The sequence below is a fragment of the Hippopotamus amphibius genome, chromosome 8 (assembly GCF_030028045.1).
Source record: "Hippopotamus amphibius kiboko isolate mHipAmp2 chromosome 8, mHipAmp2.hap2, whole genome shotgun sequence".
Lineage (NCBI taxonomy): Eukaryota > Metazoa > Chordata > Mammalia > Artiodactyla > Hippopotamidae > Hippopotamus > Hippopotamus amphibius.
The window spans coordinates 20,466,002-20,478,440 of record NC_080193.1 but is presented as its reverse complement, the minus strand read 5'-3'; the positions used below and the strand labels follow the sequence as shown (position 1 = coordinate 20,478,440).

The 12,439-nt window shown below is 54.7% G+C and overlaps 1 protein-coding gene across 15 annotated transcripts in view; it reads left to right on the top strand.

Moving 5' to 3' along the window:
• PITPNM2 (phosphatidylinositol transfer protein membrane associated 2) overlaps nt 1-12,439 on the top strand; it is a 152,090-nt gene that overhangs the window by 35,444 nt on the left and 104,207 nt on the right. For 3 of the 15 annotated variants that reach the window (XM_057746642.1, XM_057746645.1, XM_057746644.1), the window contains exon 3: nt 1,537-1,645. The exons of 11 other annotated variants lie outside the window; for them this stretch is intronic. The gene's annotated coding sequence lies outside the window, so the exon portion shown is untranslated. Of the gene's footprint in view, nt 1-1,536; nt 1,646-3,034; nt 3,057-12,439 lie in introns of those variants that run through there. One more of the 15 variants, XM_057746646.1, reaches the window with a different exon arrangement.

The following is a 12,439-nucleotide window of genomic DNA, read 5'->3' as shown; positions in this document are numbered from 1 at the left end:
GGTGGGCAGAGCAGCAGAAGTGATGTTGCCTTTTCCTTTCCTAAACTTTGATGAATCCTTCTGCCTGTGTACCAATCAGCTCGTTTGAGCTTTGGGGCTTGGAGGGTGGACATTCCATCCCAGGAAACTAATCTGGGCGGGGAGGGAGCACTAGGGTCTCTGGTTTCTGCAGCATCACCTGGGCTGTGGGTTGTAAACTCATTGGCTCTGCTAAGCACACAATAACCTGTATGGAAACCCTCACAATCCCCGTTTTACACAAGGAAGCTGAGGCTCAGAGATGGCAAATATCTGGCTTAAGGTCACACAGCTAGTCAGTAGTAGGCTTAGAATTAGACCTCAAGTCTAGACCCTGAAGCACATGGCATGGTTTTCTGAATATAGCTGGGACTTCCCCACGACCTGGAGCCTGGCTCCAGGTGAGTCCCGTCCCTCCCCTGGGCCTCCTCTCCTCCCTGGGAAAATGGGGTACAGCAAACAAGGCTTCAGCCACAGGCCCCCTCACTGCTGTGTTTCCACGTTGGTACCGTGGGCTGTCTCCTCTAATTGCTCATTCTTTTTAGTTGCCTTGAAAAGGCCTCCAAGTGCTAAGAAGGGTGAGTGCTGTGTTGTAATTTTTGTTCTGTTGTTTTGCATTCATTCTTTCCAAGGTGTCTCAGCTGTGTGTGTGTGTAGGGAGCAGGAGCTGGCATGGGAACATGGGGCCTGACTCAGCCCCTCTGCAGTCACTCGCTGTCCTGCTGGCCGGGGGGTCTGGTGGGCCCTCCCCTGCCCGGCCTGGACTCTGACATCAGCTTACGTTGGTTGGAGGGGCCCTGCTCCAACAGAGCCCTCGCTTCCTGTTTCCTCTTCTACAGGAAGGGGGTTCTCGTCCTTCCTGACGCCCTCATGCCCGAGTTCCGTGGTGTCAGAGACGGTGGCCTTACAGCCCACCTTATCTGCAGGCCCTCACTCAGAGCCCCTCAGCTTCACTCGCTTACCCAGAGAACACTGACTGAATACCTAGTGTGGACCAGGTACCATCCCCGGTACCCGAGTCGCAGACGTGAAGTCCCCGCCTGTGTGGGGTGTATGCCTTGGTGTTAGCCCAGCACCTGCTCTGCGTTCTCACCTCTGTGCTTTGCATATGCTGTTCCAGCGTCCTGAGGTTCCCTCTTCTCGTCTCCACCCCAGGCCCCTGGATGGTGGGGACGATCGACCGTGGTCGCCCGGTACCTGCCTCTGAGCTCCTCCTGGGAGTTTGTGGCCTTGTCAGACATTGAGACCACTGGGCCCTGGATGGCGAGAGTTGGGGGTGGTGTGGAGGGAGGCAGCCCTTCTGAGATGTGAAATCCCCTCCTCATCTCCTCTGCAGGGGGCTGGGGGAGGAAGAGGCTTAAGGAGCAAGGTTTATTTTTAGAAAAGCTCCTTGCTCCAGAGGAGCAGGGAGCCCTTCCTTCCAGGAGGTGGGGGTGGGTTGGAGGGCGGGCAGGGGGCATCTGGAGCCGTTTTCTCAGCTCAGCCTGCTGTCTTCTGCATCTGCTCAACCTGACGTAGGAGCCGTCCATCCGCAGAGGGTCTGCCTCTCAGAGGGGGTCCGAGCCCGGGGAGCGTCTGCCCTCAGCCCCGCCTCCCCAAAGTTGAGGATGTTTGCCATCCTGAGCAGGTGAGCAGAGCTTCTAGCATGTCCTTGGGGTGGGGGCTCATTGGGGAGGGTCCCGGGCCTAGGCTCAGAGTCCGTCACTTCCTTCCTGAGTCCTCTGCTGGCGGGGAGGGGCGCTTCCTGCCATTGTCTCCGCTGAGGCCTGGGCAAGGTCACTGTCTCCTGAGAAGGAAGAGAGCTGATGACAAGGGCAGGACCTCAGACTACAGCAGCAACTGACACACTTTTTGTCCCCACCACCCTGCTGGCCTCCCCGCCTCCCCTCGGGCCCCTGGGTGGAGGCTGAGGGAGGGGTAAGGCTCCTTTCCTTTACCTGTGGAAGCTGCATCCCCTCTCTCAGCACCCCAGCTGCACGTGGGAGGGTCGGTTGGCTGCTCCCTGGGGTGTAGATGTGATGGGTGGCCTGTCAGGGGCCACGGCCAGCGAGGGAGGCTGTGCCCATGCATACGGAGGGGCCCAGGAGCAAAGACTGGGGTTTGTCCTGTGTTCCTTCCCAGTCCCCCCACGGTGCTTGGGAGGCAGCTGGGTGGGATATGGCGTCCCCCTATGACCCCTCCTGACCTCTCCCATCCATATTCCCTTTTCTTTTATAATTTTGCTTGTTTGTTTTTGGCCACACTATGTGGCTTGCAGGATCTTAGTTCTTGGACCAGGGACTGAACCGGGCCCTCAGCAGTGAAAGTGGGCATCCAAACCACTGGACCACAAGGGAAATCTCCATATTCTGATTTCTAACATGGTGCCTTGGCACCTTGGCATCCCCGCCCAGGACTTGGGTAGAATGTGGAGGGGGCTTCCACGGAGATTGCCCGACCCTCCCCTTCTTTCTAGGCTCTCAGGTCTGCCCTCCCCGCTGTGAGCGATGCCCGCTGATGTCTGGCCCTTCCACCTCCCAGGTCTTCCTCTTCTTGAAAGCCCCGGGTTCCCGCTCTCTGGGTTTGCCCTCTTGGCCTCAGTGACGCACGGCTTCCTGAGAGCGTACTTCATCTTTATTCAAGTGGCAGGAGCCGCATTTCTCTGGCTTTGTTTCTGGTCTCTGCGCCCGGTCACTTGTGGATGTTCACTCAGGCACCTTTCAGAGAGCCAGGCTCAAGGGCCCTCAGCGCGATGGGTGGGCAGGGCAGGGCGAGCAGCCGACTTGGCCTCGGCGGTCCGGGCTGGGGCTCCTCTGGAGCTGTCTGCAGGCTCCCAGCACTGCAGCCCCCTTCCGACTGCCTTCTGCTCACTCTTCCCCCATGTCTGCCTTTCCCTGGTTCTAATGAAGAGCCCACTGCTTGAGTTTTCCTTCCTGTGCTTCCTGATGGGTGTGCAGTGCCCTAACCAGCCCATGTTTAAAACCTTATCTTGCCCGGCAAGGTGGCGCCTGGAAGCATCTGCTTATGAACCGACTCCACACCTCCCCGGGACAGACCAGGTCTGTGTCATTTCCTTACTTTGTTTCTCCGTGTACGTCTTGAGCCACAAACCTGCCTAGAACAATCACTTTGATTCCTGGAGACAGTGTCCAGAGCTTGGGATTCTCAGAAGGACTCCTGGGATGATGTCTTTCAAGCTGGAGGGTTGTATGGCCTGAGACTGTTCGTCTTAGCAAACCCACAAATGATCAAAATGTATTCATTCAACATGCATTTAGTGAGTAGCTGCTACTCTGGGAGCTGGGTATAAAGGAGCGATAAAACATTTAAAACTCTGGCCTTCCTGGGCTTATAGTCTAGCGGGGGTAGACATACAATATAAAATATGCAGTAAAATATGTAAGTACGTCCGATGGTGATCAAAGCTAAATAAACAGGGGAAGAGAAGGCCTCTCAAGTCAGGGACATTTAAGCAAAGGCTTGAAGGAGGCGAGGGAGAGAGTGGGGAGGTTACCCCGGGCAGAGGAGACAGCCTGTGTGAAGACCCTGAGGCAAGAGCTCGTCCGAGATGTTCAAGAAACCTGAGCGAATGAGTGAGTAGAAGAATAGCAGGGGAGGGGATTGGAGAAATACAAGAGCCTGCATCCAGCAGTACCTTGCACTCCTGTCTGGACTTTCACCTTGACTCTGAGTGAAATGTGATGCTACCCCAGGGTTTGGGCCAGGATCCAACTTGTGCTTTAAAAGGATGGTTTCTGGCTGCTGTTGAGAACAGACTGGATGGGGTTGAAGAGAGGAAGCAGGGAGACCAGTGGGGACACAGATGCAGGATGTGAGGTGGTAGGCCTGGACCAGGGCGGCCGTGTGGAGGTGATGAGAGAGTTGGGCTCCAGGCTTTTGTATTGTTTTGTTTTGTTTTGCTGCAATGCACGGCATGTGGGATCTTAGTTCCCAGACTAGGGATCAAACCCGTACCCCCTGCAGTGGAAGCGCAGATTCTTAATTGCCAGGGATGGCCCAGGAAGTCCCTGCGGATATGTTTTAAAGGTAGAGCTGGGGGACTTCCCCGGCTGTCCAGTGGTTAAGACTCCACGCTTCCACTTCAGGAGGCACAAGTTCAATCCTTGATCGGGGAACAAAGATCCCACAAGCAGCCAGGTGGAGCCAAAAACAAACAAACAAACAAACAAACAAACAAAGGTAGAACTGGAAGGAATTGCTGAGGAATTAGGCGATCCTCGTTGAGTGGACTTTTAAAAACAGGTTCTCATGAACTTGGAAGGACCTAAGAGATCATCTAGTGCAACCTTTTCACTTAACCTACGGGGAGACTGAGGCCCCATAAAGGAAGTTACTTGTCCAAAGTCACACAGCAAGCTGGTTAGTAGCAGAGCCAAGACTTGAGCTTCTAACCCCACATCCAGAGTTTTTGTAGCTGAACCGATGGACGGCTGTGGGAGGAGACCTGCAGAGGTTTGAGGTCCCGAGAGAAGAAGGGCTGGGCCCAGACACTGCCGCTGAGCGTGGGATCCTCCACTGGCTGGCAGGAACCCAGGGCATGGTAAGCTGATGTTTCTGCATGCCCTGGGCCTTTAACAGCTCTCTCTGGGCTGGCGTTTTGCCCTCATTTGGGCAGAAGTCTTGATGGTCATGTCTGAGCTCTTGGGCAAATCAGAGCCAATGCTCCTGTGCATGTTTTTGAAGATTTTATTGAGCTTCTACTGAGTACCAGCCCAGAGACAAGACGTCCTTGCTCTGGAGGACCTAACAGTTTGGGGAGGCGGACAGGTGAACCAAGGATGCCCCTGTGATAGTGGGTAATCAGCCTCATGCAGGAGCTGTCCACGCTCGTGATCTCTGTCCAAGGATGGATGCTCAACAGCTGCTGCAGCCACCAGATACCCTGGGGAACCCTGGCCAGAGGCCTTCTGCACACCAAGGTGGCCTGCTGAAACCCACGATTCATCTCTTATAATAAAGGGGGCAAGGAGGGTGGGTGGAGGCTGGGATCTCACTGCCCTATAGCTGTGTCATCAAGCACAGGCTTCACTTAAACTGTGAGGACCCAGGTGCACCCCCTGGGAGGCAACATTTCGTTGCCGGGGCTTTCCATGTGCTTTTTTTTTTAATATATAATTTTATTTATTTATTTATTTATTTATTGGCCGTGTTGGGTCTTCATTGCTGTGCGAGGCTTTCTCTAGTTGCAGTGAGTGGGGGCTGCTCTTCGTTGCGGTGCGCAGGCTTCTCATTGCGGTGGCTTCTTTTGTTGCGGAGCATGGATTCTAGGTGCATGGGCTTCAGTAGTTGTGGCACATGGGCTCAGTAGTTGTGGCTGATGGGCTCTAGAGCGCAGGCTCAGTAGTTGTGGCGCACGGGCTTCGTTGCTCCGCGGCATGTGGGATCTTCCCAGACCAGGGATTGAACCCGTGTCCCCTGCGTTGGCAGGCAGATTCTCAACCACTTTGCCACCAGGGAAGTCCCCCGTGTGCTCTTTTGTGCAAGGCAATGGGCTGGTAACCTTTTTTTCAGTCAGCAAGCCTGTTCTAACGGCCGGCTTTAAAGTCACTGGTGGCCCTTGAGATATAGAACAAGGCCTGTGAAATTCCCAGCTCAGCTTGGAGAGATCTGGGTATCATCCTCAGACTCTCCCGTGTGAGAGTTGCCTGGGGAGAGCAAAGAGGGATTTCGCTTTCACTCTCTATGGGGAGGTTGGATCTATAGGTCAAAGCGGGGGAAATCCAGTTTGATTTTGCTTTTAACCTTTTAACTTGATCGGTCCCCATCACAACAGAGGTACTGTTGAGGCCAACTTGGAATTTGCTCCATGGAGTGGTTTACGGGTTGTCTCCAGAAGCGGTTCTCACGCCCTTGGGTCTGGTCAGCGCCCTGGTGGCCACAGGTGATCCCAGGACAGGGCTGATGAGAACCTGGTGCCCAGATGTGGGAGATTGGGCCGGACCACTGAAGTGAGGCTTAAGTCGCAGTGGGCTGGTGTCAGGCCAGCTCCCATCCTTTCATTGGCATCTTCCTCAGAGGCTAGAGGAGTGGGGAGATGACAAGGGAAAAAAAAGAAAAAAAACCCAGACAGGCTCCCTCCAGGCACAAGCCATTTAGTCCCCACCTGCTCTGGGCTGCAGCACCTGGAAATGATGGGAGGGGGACCCTTCCCAGCATCCCTGGGGCGACTCACAGGATGGGACACATTCTCCAGGATAGCCGAGGTCGGGTGCTGTGCTCAGTTTGTGCCCACATCGGTGGTGGGTTCCAGAACCACATCTCTCCTGGCGTCAGTTTCCCTGAGAAAAGGGAGTCCGTTGGCTTGTCCCCGCAGCATGCTTTCGGGAGGTGGGTTCCCAGACGGGAGGAGCTGCCTTAAGTCGGGCGATCATTTGACTAGCACGTATTAATCGCCTTCCATGCGCCTGAGCTGTGCTGTGTGCTAGAGGCGAAAGTAAAGCGAAGTTGTGCTTTGAGGGGCTTGGAAGGAGAGCCATGCTTCCTTCTCCCTGCCTTGCTCACCTCTTCCCTCTAGTTCTCGTACAAGTTATAAATACTCTGGGGAAGTATGTCGCACTCACTTCCTGGTACCTCCCTGTGAGTAAGCTTATTCAGTGGACCAAGAAGCAGGTCAGGGCAGCAAGGATGGGACAAGGTGGCAGTGGGGAGCCGGCATCTCAGCAAGAGGACTCCTCCAACATCACACATCGCCTTGGGGCCAGCCCTGTCCCCGTGACATGCGCTTCACTCCTATCACAAGGGGACATCTGAGGTCATGGTCGTGTTTTCTTGAACCATTAAAGCACCTTGCAAAGATGGCCTAGATTTGAAAAGACTGTGACCAGAAGAAAGAGAGACAATGAGAAAACGGTGTAGAGCATGCCACCCCGCGCCTGGCACTTATCAGGTGCTCAGTTAAATCAGTGTTCCTTTCCTAACATAGCAAACAAATCCGTCAGTGTCAGCCGAGGCTCCCAGGGCCTGCTCTGCCTTGGGATGATGGGTGTGCCCTGGCGGGTAGAGCGCTCTGATCTGTGTCTGCGAGGGGCGCAGGGCTTGTGGGAGAAGGGTTCCTTCCATCTGTGGAGTTGGGAAAGGCTTCTGGAACTGAGCCCTTTGGAGTCTTAGCAGCACAGTGTGGAGGAGGGTGTTTGAGGACATACCTGCCCCAGGTGAGGTGGCCTGGACCTCAGTTTTCTCCCACATAGAAGAAGACTGGCCAGTGCTAGGCTGGCTCCTAAGTCTCGTGTGTGACACAGGAGGTAGGGGACAGACCTGGCTTGCAGAAGCAGAAAGCCAGCAGAATGCCAGGTGCGGCAACCCTGGTGCCCAGGCTGCCCCTCCCCCAGGCAGAGGGGCCTCCCTTGCTCTGCTTCCCGAGCACCTGGGCTTACATGCCTCTGGTTTTCCGCGGTTTTCTTTTTAAACAACTCAGTGGCGATATAATTCACATAGCATATAATTCATCCATTTAAAGGGCACCGTTGAATGGTATTTTATGTATTCACAGACTTGTGCAGCCATCGCCAAGGTCAAGTTTACAGCATGTGTGTCATCCCCCAAAAGAAACCCCCACACCGCTTAGCTATCACTCCCCGCCCCCAGCCTCCGGCAGCCACTCATCCACTTTCTGTCTCTGTGGATTTGCCTGTTTCAGACATTGAGTGTAAATGGAACCCTACAACATGTGGCCTTCAGTGACTGGCTTCTTTCACTCATGGTCATGTTCTCAAGGCTCATCCACTTGGTAGCCTGAACTGGTGCCTCACTCCTTTTTATCGCAGAGTAATATTCCATTGTGTGGATGGACCACCATTCATCTACCCATTCATCAGTTGATGGGCATTTACATTTTTCCCACTTTTTTTCTTTTTGGCTTCGCCGCATGGTGTGCGGGATCTTAGTTCCCCGTCCAGGGATTGAGCCCATGTTCCCCAGCAGTGGAAGTGTGGCGTCCTAACTACTGGACCGCCAGGGACCAGTTTGATTATTGTGAGTAACACTGCTGTCAACATTCATATATGTCTTTGTGTGGAGCCACGTTTCATTTCCCTTGAGTATATCCCTAGCAGGGGAATTGCTGGGTCACATGCTAACTCTATGCTTAGTGTTTTGAGGAACTGCCAGACTTTTCCAAGGTGGTTGTCCCATTTTTCAGTGCACACTGTTTTATAACGATTGTCGTGCAGAATTGTGTAGCTTGGCAGTTAATGCAGGCTCCAGAACCAAGCTTGCCTGGGTTTAGAACCTGGCGAGGGGACTTGGGGCAGGTCCCTTCACCTTTCTCAGCCTCAGTTTCCTTATCTGTAAAACGGGGACAAGATTAGTGCTAAACTGCATGTTGTGATGGGGGTTAAATGAGAGTATCTACAAAGTGGTTGGTGAGGGCTGTGTCTGTATTCACTATTATGAGTATTAATATTACCTACTAGACTGCATAGTAGGTACTCTGTCCATGATGCGGTGTTTTTTTTTTTTAATTAATTAATTAATTAATTTATTGGCTGCGTTGGGTCTTCATTGCTGCGCACGGGCTTTCTCTTTCTCTCTTGCGGAGAGTGGGGGCTACTCTTCGTGGCGGTGCATAGGCTTCTCATTTCAGTGGCTTCCCTTGTGGAGCATGGGTTCTAGGTGGGCAGGCTTCAGTAGTTGCAGCACATGGGCTCAGTAGTTGTGGCGCATGGACTTAGTTGCTCTGAGGCATGGGGGATCTTCCTGGAGCAGGGATTGAACCTGTGTCCCCTGCCTTGGCAGGTGGATTCTTAACCACTGTGCAACCTAGGAAGTCCCTGTCCATGATGTTTTAGAGGCTGCAGAATTTGCTTTTTGGTGGGTGCCACCTTTTTCAGTGTTTTTGATTCTTTTGATCACCGGGGAAAGCCCTTTAGGCTGTCAGCGTCTTACACCCCGGGACTCTCTCTCCACCTGGAGGGTCTGGCACAGGGCTCTGTGAGGTTGGGGGTGGGCCCTGGACCAGCTTCAACTCCAAGAGGCACTTAAACCTTAAACCCAGGGACACAGGGAGCATTCAGAGCCAGGCCTTCAGAATTGGGAGCAGTTTGGGTAATTCAGAAGCAGCAGCACTGGGGAGGTAAGACCCAACTCCATGATAGCAGCCCCTGTTCCTCGGCACCCTGACGCCTGCTCCGTGATCAGCCACTGGGAAGGAGGCTGCATCCCTGGCGGGAGCCTCACACAGAATTAGCTCAGCGATTGGAAGTGTCCTGGGAGCCCCTGGGCTGCAGACGTGGCCTGGAGTCCCCAGGGCCTGGCCTGTCCCCGGGCACAAAGACAGACCTGCTCCCTCACCCGGGCGTGGTCCTGCTGTCGGAGCCCCGTCAGAACCCCAGTTCCTCAACCCGGCAGCACTGGGTGTTCTCCAAGGACTAGGAGAGCCTGGCAGCCTGCTTGCTGCCCAGATGGGGTGGCAGAGTCAGAGAGCACCGGGGCTTATCATTTGCCTGGCTTGCTGAAGGGAGTCCTGCTGTGGGGTTCCGTTCTTTAGAAAACAATTGTGGTGGGGGAGGGGTGGGGGGGATGACAGCTCTGGGGGAGCGTGAAGAAGGGAATCAGTTTACTCTTTCATCTGGCAGATGTTTTGTTTTTAATTTTTATTTATTTATTTATTTTATTTTAAAGCCTGCTGCGTGCGGGCTTTCTCTAGTTGTGGTGAGCTGGGGCTACTCTTTGTTGCGGTGCGCAGGCTTCTCTGGTTGCGGAGCACAGGCTCTAGGTGCGCAGGCCTCAGTAGTTGTGGCTCACGGGCTGTAGAAGGCAGGCTCAGTAGTTGTGGCGCACAGGCTTAGTTGCTCCGTGGCGTGTGGGATATATTCCGGGACCAGGGATCAAACCCACGTCCCCTGCATTGGCAGGCGGATTCTTAACTACTGTGCCACCAGGGAAGTCCCTGGCGGATGTTTACTGTGCCAGGCAATGGGTCACAGTGAGGGAGGAGAACTCTCCATCTGTGATCAGACATGCATCAGAGTGCAGAGTGTATCAATAAAGGGAGGCATGGAGTGCAGCTGGAGCAGAGAGAAGGCAGCGGCTGACTACCTGATGGGGAAGATTTCATAGAAAAGGGGGCATTTCAGTTGGGTTTTGAAGGATGTACAGGAGTTTACTGGGAGAGAAGGGAGAAAAGGCACAGGGAACAGCATGCACCAATGCCTTTAGTACTCAAAGTGCGTGATATGTTTGGGGAATGGGAGAAGTCCCAGGTGTCAGAAGTGCAAGGTCAAGGGTGGTGAGACGGAGATCAGGCCAGGAAGGGGGCTGGACCCTGTGAAAGTCCAGCCGACACACACGCCAAGGACATCCTAGCAGGGAAGGAAGCAGCTGAAAACCTACAGAGTTGAGACAAACCTTGTTTTAAACCCAGCTCCATCACCAACTACAATGTGGTCTTGAGAAGATTGGGGGTTCAACTTCCCAGAGGCTTCATGCCGTCATCTGTGCAAAGAACAGGTTGAATCTACCTTGCCCAGCAGCCAGGATTAAGTGGAACCTATATGGGGCTCTTTGTGGTCACTCCAGAAGTGGGGATTCTCTCCCTCTTCATGGGGAGGTGCTTCTAGAGCCCTGGGCTCCCCTGGAGAGACCTGGGGTGGGCTGGGTCTTGTGGGAGCGAGGGATGGACGGACAGGGAGTCAGATGTGAGTCAGGACCGGAGGCTCGAGATCCAGGTGGGGGTGGGGGCATGGGGGGGTGTCAGGGACCAGAATGGAGGCCCTGTCATAAGAGTGGGGACAGCATGGGTCAGAAAGCTCCTCCCTGTTGGGAGCAGTGACAGGTCAGAGAACACCCCAGGCAGGCCACAGCCACAGCCACAAGCATAGTGAGTGAGTCTCCTGAATCCCATCTGCTCAAAAGCTCTGCCCTTCAGATCTGTGATTGGGTCCAGCCCCTTTCCCAGCCTGATGTCCATCTCACCACCCTTGACTCCGCACTTCTGCCACCTGGGACTTCTCCCATTCCCCAAACATACTACACACTTTGAGTTCTAAAGGCATTGACCTCTGCTGTTCGCTGTGCCCTTCCCACTTCTCTCCTGGTAAACTCCTGTGCATCCTTCAAAGCCCAAATGAAATGTGCCCCCTTCTATAAAATCTTTCCCATCAGGCAGTCACCTGCTGCCTTCTCTCTGCTCCGGCTGCACTCTGTGCCTCCCTCTATTGATGCACTACGAGCTGTAATTGTGTCTGTCCCCCATCCCAGATGGTAGGTTCTTCCAGGATGCTGAAGCTGGGGAGCAGGAGCCGCCCACCGGTTCCCCTAAGGTCCCAGATTCTTCTCTGAGCAGCCAGGTTGTCTTCAAGTCATCCTCCCTTCCAGGAGGCAGGAAGTGGCCACGTCAGCAGAAGACGGTGCACACACTTCCGCGGTGAGCCCCTGCGCCTGCGTGCAGGTGTGATGGGGCGAGCCAGGAGGGCGTCTCCCTGCAACCTTAGTGTGCAAGTGACCTGCCTTTTGTGAGCGTGTACCCGGGAACCAGCGGAGCCCTCTTGCCTGCTCCTTGGACTCTCCATTATGTCTCTGAGCTGATTAACATGCTGACGTCCGTCAGGAGACCGTGTCACCTTTGGCCTCCCCGCAGCCTGGCAGCTGTGATGTCTCTTTTTGGACTTGTCTGCCGCATCACTACAGAGGACCGCGGCCAGCGGGGAGAGAGGGATTCTGTTGTTCCCATCTGGCTTCAGCTGCCTTCCCGGCCCCATCCAGCTGTTCCCCGTTACCCACGGCCAAGCGGCAGAGCGGGGGGCGAGGTCAGCCGGGAGCCAGAGACCTGTCCGTCATCTTCACGTGAATGTCTTCAAAGCTATTTCTGGCCTCGCCATTATCCCCACGGCTTTGGGGGATAAATATAGACGCGGATTGAAAAGCCCCAGTGGAAGGCAGGCAGGCAGGCAGGCAGCACTGGAGAGCGTGCGGACGCGGTGCTTGGCTATAAATAAGTCTGCTAGCACACCTCCCCAGCCACGCTGTGCTGTTCGGAAGGACAGATTTCCTTGGCGGCCCCCTTCCCCCAAAGCACACTTGTGCCTGGGGGGCCGGGTGGCAGAGGGGGGCTGGAGGGAGGGTCTGTGGGAAGAGACGAAAGGAAGATGCTGGTCTGTGGGGACCTTGCACAGCGGGGCGAGCTGCTGGAGGTAGTTCTCCCTTAGCGCTCGCTAGTGGCTTATAAAGGGGACCGGCCAGTAGCCCCAGCAAAAGTCCTGAGATGGTCACATGTTGAGGAGCAGTGCGTTGTGCCCAGAACAGCATCCTCAGCACCCCTGCTTCCCCAAGCCTGGCTCCTGTTGCAGCGTGGCCAGCAGACGGGATGGGGCTGGGTGGCTCTGGGCCCCAGCCTGCGGGGCAGCTCCACTGCTTTCTCAAGCTGCCGTCTGTCTCCTTTCTCTGTTTCCTCCATGCTTCCTCCTGCTGACAAGAGCTCAGCTTT